Raw genomic sequence first — 9,007 nt, forward strand, 5'->3', positions numbered from 1 at the left:
GAAACAGTGTAAGCTCAAGCATTTTTCATACAATCCGTTTTAGAAGTTTTCTCCTACTGCAAAAGCTTTGAAAGTAACAATAAGGGTCAAAACGTAGTTGAGTGAATCAGGTTCTAAAACTATGCCTAATCATTCATACCATGATGATAATGATGAAAACAGGTTATTTCCTTAAAGAAAACAGTGTAAGCTCAAGCATTTCATCATACAGTCCGTTTTAGCTGTTTTCTCCGTCTTTAAAAGCTTTGAAAGTAACAATAAGGGTCAAAACGTAGTTGAGTGAATCAGGTTCTAAAACTATGCCTAATCCTTCATACCATGATGATAATGATGAAAAGAGGTCATTTGCTTAAAAAACAGTGTAAGCTCAAGCATTCTTCATACAGTGCATTTGAGCTGTTTTCTCCTTCTGCAAAAGCTTTAAAAGTAACAATAAGGGTCAAAACGTAGTTGAGTGAATCAGGTTCTAAAACTATGCCTAATCATTCATACCATGATGATAATGATGAAAACAGGTTATTTCCTTAAAGAAAACAGTGTAAGCTCAAGCATTTCATCATACAGTCCGTTTTAGCTGTTTTCTCCGTCTTTAAAAGCTTTGAAAGTAACAATAAGGGTCAAAACGTAGTTGAGTGAATCAGGTTCTAAAACTATGCCTAATCCTTCATACCATGATGATAATGATGAAAAGAGGTCATTTGCTTAAAAAACAGTGTAAGCTCAAGCATTCTTCATACAGTGCGTTTTAGCTGTTTTCCCCTTCTGCAAAAGCTTTAAAAGTAACAATAAGGGTCAAAACGTAGTTGAGTGAATCAGGTTCTAAAACTATGCCTAATCCTTCATACCATGATGATAATGATGAAAAGAGGTCATTTGCTTAAAAGAAACAGTGTAAGCTCAAGCATTCTTCATACAGTGCATTTTAGCTGTTTTCTCCTTCTGCAAAAGCTTTAAAAGTAACAATAAGGGTCAAAACATAGTTGAGTGAATCAGGTTCTAAAACTATGCCTAATCCTTCATACCATGATGATAATGATGAAAAGAGGTCATTTCCTTAAAGGAAACAGTGTAAGCTCAAGCACTCTTCATACAGTGCGTTTTAGCTGTTTTCCCCTTCTGCAAAAGCTTTAAAAGTAACAATAAGGGTCAAAACGTAGTTGAGTGAATCAGGTTCTAAAACTATGCCTAATCCTTCATACCATGATGATAATGATGAAAAGAGGTCATTTGCTTAAAGGAAACAGTGTAAGGTCAAGCATTCTTCATACAATCCGTTTTAGAAGTTTTCTCCTACTGCAAAAGCTTTGAAAGTAACAATAAGGGTCAAAACGTAGTTGAGTGAATCAGGTTCTAAAACTATGCCTAATCATTCATACCATGATGATAATGATGAAAACAGGTTATTTCCTTAAAGAAAACAGTGTAAGCTCAAGCATTTCATCATACAGTCCGTTTTAGCTGTTTTCTCTGTCTTTAAAAGCTTTGAAAGTAACAATAAGGGTCAAAACGTAGTTGAGTGAATCAGGTTCTAAAACTATGCCTAATCCTTCATACCATGATGATAATGATGAAAAGAGGTCATTTCCTTAAAGGAAACAGTGTAAGCTCAAGCATTTTTCATACAATCCGTTTTAGAAGTTTTCTCCTACTGCAAAAGCTTTGAAAGTAACAATAAGGGTCAAAACGTAGTTGAGTGAATCAGGTTCTAAAACTATGCCTAATCATTCATACCATGATGATAATGATGAAAACAGGTTATTTCCTTAAAGAAAACAGTGTAAGCTCAAGCATTTCATCATACAGTCCGTTTTAGCTGTTTTCTCCGTCTTTAAAAGCTTTGAAAGTAACAATAAGGGTCAAAACGTAGTTGAGTGAATCAGGTTCTAAAACTATGCCTAATCCTTCATACCATGATGATAATGATGAAAAGAGGTCATTTGCTTAAAAGAAACAGTGTAAGCTCAAGCATTCTTCATACAGTGCATTTGAGCTGTTTTCTCCTTCTGCAAAAGCTTTAAAAGTAACAATAAGGGTCAAAACGTAGTTGAGTGAATCAGGTTCTAAAACTATGCCTAATCATTCATACCATGATGATAATGATGAAAACAGGTTATTTCCTTAAAGAAAACAGTGTAAGCTCAAGCATTTCATCATACAGTCCGTTTTAGCTGTTTTCTCCGTCTTTAAAAGCTTTGAAAGTAACAATAAGGGTCAAAACGTAGTTGAGTGAATCAGGTTCTAAAACTATGCCTAATCCTTCATACCATGATGATAATGATGAAAAGAGGTCATTTGCTTAAAAGAAACAGTGTAAGCTCAAGCACTCTTCATACAGTGCGTTTTAGCTGTTTTCCCCTTCTGCAAAAGCTTTAAAAGTAACAATAAGGGTCAAAACGTAGTTGAGTGAATCAGGTTCTAAAACTATGCCTAATCCTTCATACCATGATGATAATGATGAAAAGAGGTCATTTGCTTAAAGGAAACAGTGTAAGGTCAAGCATTCTTCATACAATCCGTTTTAGAAGTTTTCTCCTACTGCAAAAGCTTTGAAAGTAACAATAAGGGTCAAAACGTAGTTGAGTGAATCAGGTTCTAAAACTATGCCTAATCCTTCATACCATGATGATAATGATGAAAAGAGGTCATTTGCTTAAAGGAAACAGTGTAAGGTCAAGCATTCTTCATACAATCCGTTTTAGAAGTTTTCTCCTACTGCAAAAGCTTTGAAAGTAACAATAAGGGTCAAAACGTAGTTGAGTGAATCAGGTTCTAAAACTATGCCTAATCCTTCATACCATGATGATAATGATGAAAAGAGGTCATTTCCTTAAAGGAAACAGTGTAAGCTCAAGCATTTTTCATACAATCCGTTTTAGAAGTTTTCTCCTACTGCAAAAGCTTTGAAAGTAACAATAAGGGTCAAAACGTAGTTGAGTGAATCAGGTTCTAAAACTATGCCTAATCATTCATACCATGATGATAATGATGAAAACAGGTTATTTCCTTAAAGAAAACAGTGTAAGCTCAAGCATTTCATCATACAGTCCGTTTTAGCTGTTTTCTCCGTCTTTAAAAGCTTTAAAAGTAACAATAAGGGTCAAAACGTAGTTGAGTGAATCAGGTTCTAAAACTATGCCTAATCCTTCATACCATGATGATAATGATGAAAAGAGGTCATTTCCTTAAAGGAAACAGTGTAAGCTCAAGCATTTTTCATACAATCCGTTTTAGAAGTTTTCTCCTACTGCAAAAGCTTTGAAAGTAACAATAAGGGTCAAAACGTAGTTGAGTGAATCAGGTTCTAAAACTATGCCTAATCATTCATACCATGATGATAATGATGAAAACAGGTTATTTCCTTAAAGAAAACAGTGTAAGCTCAAGCATTTCATCATACAGTCCGTTTTAGCTGTTTTCTCCGTCTTTAAAAGCTTTGAAAGTAACAATAAGGGTCAAAACGTAGTTGAGTGAATCAGGTTCTAAAACTATGACTAATCCTTCATACCATGATGATAATGATGAAAAGAGGTCATTTGCTTAAAAGAAACAGTGTAAGCTCAAGCATTCTTCATACAGTGCATTTGAGCTGTTTTCTCCTTCTGCAAAAGCTTTAAAAGTAACAATAAGGGTCAAAACGTAGTTGAGTGAATCAGGTTCTAAAACTATGCCTAATCATTCATACCATGATGATAATGATGAAAACAGGTTATTTCCTTAAAGAAAACAGTGTAAGCTCAAGCATTTCATCATACAGTCCGTTTTAGCTGTTTTCTCCGTCTTTAAAAGCTTTGAAAGTAACAATAAGGGTCAAAACGTAGTTGAGTGAATCAGGTTCTAAAACTATGCCTAATCCTTCATACCATGATGATAATGATGAAAAGAGGTCATTTGCTTAAAAGAAACAGTGTAAGCTCAAGCATTCTTCATACAGTGCGTTTTAGCTGTTTTCCCCTTCTGCAAAAGCTTTAAAAGTAACAATAAGGGTCAAAACGTAGTTGAGTGAATCAGGTTCTAAAACTATGCCTAATCCTTCATACCATGATGATAATGATGAAAAGAGGTCATTTCCTTAAAGGAAACAGTGTAAGCTCAAGCATTTTTCATACAATCCGTTTTAGAAGTTTTCTCCTACTGCAAAAGCTTTAAAAGTAACAATAAGGGTCAAACGTAGTTGAGTGAATCAGGTTCTAAAACTATGCCTAATCCTTCATACCATGATGATAATGATGAAAAGAGGTCATTTGCTTAAAGGAAACAGTGTAAGCTCAAGCATTCTTCATACAATCCGTTTTAGAAGTTTTCTCCTACTGCAAAAGCTTTGAAAGTAACAATAAGGGTCAAAACGTAGTTGAGTGAATCAGGTTCTAAAACTATGCCTAATCCTTCATACCATGATGATAATGATGAAAAGAGGTCATTTGCTTAAAAGAAACAGTGTAAGCTCAAGCATTCTTCATACAGTGCATTTTAGCTGTTTTCTCCTTCTGCAAAAGCTTTAAAAGTAACAATAAGGGTCAAAACATAGTTGAGTGAATCAGGTTCTAAAACTATGCCTAATCCTTCATACCATGATGATAATGATGAAAAGAGGTCATTTCCTTAAAGGAAACAGTGTAAGCTCAAGCACTCTTCATACAGTGCGTTTTAGCTGTTTTCCCCTTCTGCAAAAGCTTTAAAAGTAACAATAAGGGTCAAAACGTAGTTGAGTGAATCAGGTTCTAAAACTATGCCTAATCCTTCATACCATGATGATAATGATGAAAAGAGGTCATTTGCTTAAAGGAAACAGTGTAAGGTCAAGCATTCTTCATACAATCCGTTTTAGAAGTTTTCTCCTACTGCAAAAGCTTTGAAAGTAACAATAAGGGTCGAAACGTAGTTGAGTGAATCAGGTTCTAAAACTATGCCTAATCATTCATACCATGATGATAATGATGAAAACAGGTTATTTCCTTAAAGAAAACAGTGTAAGCTCAAGCATTTCATCATACAGTCCGTTTTAGCTGTTTTCTCTGTCTTTAAAAGCTTTGAAAGTAACAATAAGGGTCAAAACGTAGTTGAGTGAATCAGGTTCTAAAACTATGCCTAATCCTTCATACCATGATGATAATGATGAAAAGAGGTCATTTCCTTAAAGGAAACAGTGTAAGCTCAAGCATTTTTCATACAATCCGTTTTAGAAGTTTTCTCCTACTGCAAAAGCTTTGAAAGTAACAATAAGGGTCAAAACGTAGTTGAGTGAATCAGGTTCTAAAACTATGCCTAATCATTCATACCATGATGATAATGATGAAAACAGGTTATTTCCTTAAAGAAAACAGTGTAAGCTCAAGCATTTCATCATACAGTCCGTTTTAGCTGTTTTCTCCGTCTTTAAAAGCTTTGAAAGTAACAATAAGGGTCAAAACGTAGTTGAGTGAATCAGGTTCTAAAACTATGCCTAATCCTTCATACCATGATGATAATGATGAAAAGAGGTCATTTCCTTAAAGGAAACAGTGTAAGCTCAAGCATTTTTCATACAATCCGTTTTAGAAGTTTTCTCCTACTGCAAAAGCTTTGAAAGTAACAATAAGGGTCAAAACGTAGTTGAGTGAATCAGGTTCTAAAACTATGCCTAATCATTCATACCATGATGATAATGATGAAAACAGGTTATTTCCTTAAAGAAAACAGTGTAAGCTCAAGCATTTCATCATACAGTCCGTTTTAGCTGTTTTCTCCTACTGCAAAAGCTTTGAAAGTAACAATAAGGGTCAAAACGTAGTTGAGTGAATCAGGTTCTAAAACTATGCCTAATCATTCATACCATGATGATAATGATGAAAACAGGTTATTTCCTTAAAGAAAACAGTGTAAGCTCAAGCATTTCATCATACAGTCCGTTTTAGCTGTTTTCTCCGTCTTTAAAAGCTTTGAAAGTAACAATAAGGGTCAAAACGTAGTTGAGTGAATCAGGTTCTAAAACTATGCCTAATCCTTCATACCATGATGATAATGATGAAAAGAGGTCATTTCCTTAAAGGAAACAGTGTAAGCTCAAGCATTTTTCATACAATCCGTTTTAGAAGTTTTCTCCTACTGCAAAAGCTTTGAAAGTAACAATAAGGGTCAAAACGTAGTTGAGTGAATCAGGTTCTAAAACTATGCCTAATCATTCATACCATGATGATAATGATGAAAACAGGTTATTTCCTTAAAGAAAACAGTGTAAGCTCAAGCATTTCATCATACAGTCCGTTTTAGCTGTTTTCTCCGTCTTTAAAAGCTTTGAAAGTAACAATAAGGGTCAAAACGTAGTTGAGTGAATCAGGTTCTAAAACTATGCCTAATCCTTCATACCATGATGATAATGATGAAAAGAGGTCATTTCCTTAAAGGAAACAGTGTAAGCTCAAGCATTTTTCATACAATCCGTTTTAGAAGTTTTCTCCTACTGCAAAAGCTTTGAAAGTAACAATAAGGGTCAAAACGTAGTTGAGTGAATCAGGTTCTAAAACTATGCCTAATCATTCATACCATGATGATAATGATGAAAACAGGTTATTTCCTTAAAGAAAACAGTGTAAGCTCAAGCATTTCATCATACAGTCCGTTTTAGCTGTTTTCTCCGTCTTTAAAAGCTTTGAAAGTAACAATAAGGGTCAAAACGTAGTTGAGTGAATCAGGTTCTAAAACTATGCCTAATCCTTCATACCATGATGATAATGATGAAAAGAGGTCATTTGCTTAAAAGAAACAGTGTAAGCTCAAGCATTCTTCATACAGTGCATTTGAGCTGTTTTCTCCTTCTGCAAAAGCTTTAAAAGTAACAATAAGGGTCAAAACGTAGTTGAGTGAATCAGGTTCTAAAACTATGCCTAATCATTCATACCATGATGATAATGATGAAAACAGGTTATTTCCTTAAAGAAAACAGTGTAAGCTCAAGCATTTCATCATACAGTCCGTTTTAGCTGTTTTCTCCGTCTTTAAAAGCTTTGAAAGTAACAATAAGGGTCAAAACGTAGTTGAGTGAATCAGGTTCTAAAACTATGCCTAATCCTTCATACCATGATGATAATGATGAAAAGAGGTCATTTGCTTAAAAGAAACAGTGTAAGCTCAAGCACTCTTCATACAGTGCGTTTTAGCTGTTTTCCCCTTCTGCAAAAGCTTTAAAAGTAACAATAAGGGTCAAAACGTAGTTGAGTGAATCAGGTTCTAAAACTATGCCTAATCCTTCATACCATGATGATAATGATGAAAAGAGGTCATTTGCTTAAAGGAAACAGTGTAAGGTCAAGCATTCTTCATACAATCCGTTTTAGAAGTTTTCTCCTACTGCAAAAGCTTTGAAAGTAACAATAAGGGTCAAAACGTAGTTGAGTGAATCAGGTTCTAAAACTATGCCTAATCATTCATACCATGATGATAATGATGAAAACAGGTTATTTCCTTAAAGAAAACAGTGTAAGCTCAAGCATTTCATCATACAGTCCGTTTTAGCTGTTTTCTCCTACTGCAAAAGCTTTGAAAGTAACAAATAAGGGTCAAACGTAGTTGAGTGAATCAGGTTCTAAAACTATGCCTAATCCTTCATACCATGATGATAATGATGAAAAGAGGTCATTTGCTTAAAAGAAACAGTATAAGCTCAAGCATTCTTCATACAGTGCGTTTTAGCTGTTTTCTCCGTCTTTAAAAGCTTTGAAAGTAACAATAAGGGTCAAAACGTAGTTGAGTGAATCAGGTTCTAAAACTATGCCTAATCATTCATACCATGATGATAATGATGAAAACAGGTTATTTCCTTAAAGAAAACAGTGTAAGCTCAAGCATTTCATCATACAGTCCTTTTTAGCTGTTTTCTCCGTCTTTAAAAGCTTTGAAAGTAACAATAAGGGTCAAAACGTAGTTGAGTGAATCAGGTTCTAAAACTATGCCTAATCCTTCATACCATGATGATAATGATGAAAACAGGTCATTTGCTTAAAAGACACAGTGTAAGCTAAAGCATTCTTCATACAGTGCGTTTTAGCTGTTTTCCCCTTCTGCAAAAGCTTTGAAAGTAACAATAAGGGTCAAAACGTAGTTGAGTGAATCAGGTTCTAAAACTATGCCTAATCATTCATACCATGATGATAATGATGAAAACAGGTTATTTCCTTAAAGAAAACAGTGTAAGCTCAAGCATTTCATCATACAGTCCGTTTTAGCTGTTTTCTCCTACTGCAAAAGCTTTGAAAGTAACAATAAGGGTCAAAACGTAGTTGAGTGAATCAGGTTCTAAAACTATGCCTAATCCTTCATACCATGATGATAATGATGAAAAGAGGTCATTTCCTTAAAGGAAACAGTGTAAGCTCAAGCATTTTTCATACAATCCGTTTTAGAAGTTTTCTCCTACTGCAAAAGCTTTGAAAGTAACAATAAGGGTCAAAACGTAGTTGAGTGAATCAGGTTCTAAAACTATGCCTTATCATTCATACCATGATGATAATGATGAAAACAGGTTATTTCCTTAAAGAAAACAGTGTAAGCTCAAGCATTTCATCATACAGTCCGTTTTAGCTGTTTTCTCCTACTGCAAAAGCTTTGAAAGTAACAATAAGGGTCAAAACGTAGTTGAGTGAATCAGGTTCTAAAACTATGCCTAATCCTTCATACCATGATGATAATGATGAAAAGAGGTCATTTCCTTAAAGGAAACAGTGTAAGCTCAAGCATTTTTCATACAATCCGTTTTAGAAGTTTTCTCCTACTGCAAAAGCTTTAAAAGTAACAATAAGGGTCAAACGTAGTTGAGTGAATCAGGTTCTAAAACTATGCCTAATCCTTCATACCATGATGATAATGATGAAAAGAGGTCATTTGCTTAAAGGAAACAGTGTAAGCTCAAGCATTCTTCATACAATCCGTTTTAGAAGTTTTCTCCTACTGCAAAAGCTTTGAAAGTAACAATAAGGGTCAAAACGTAGTTGAGTGAATCAGGTTCTAAAACTATGCCTAATCCTTCATACCATGA

Source organism: Pungitius pungitius, chromosome 10, assembly GCF_949316345.1.
Source record: "Pungitius pungitius chromosome 10, fPunPun2.1, whole genome shotgun sequence".
Classification (NCBI taxonomy): Eukaryota; Metazoa; Chordata; class Actinopteri; order Perciformes; family Gasterosteidae; genus Pungitius; species Pungitius pungitius.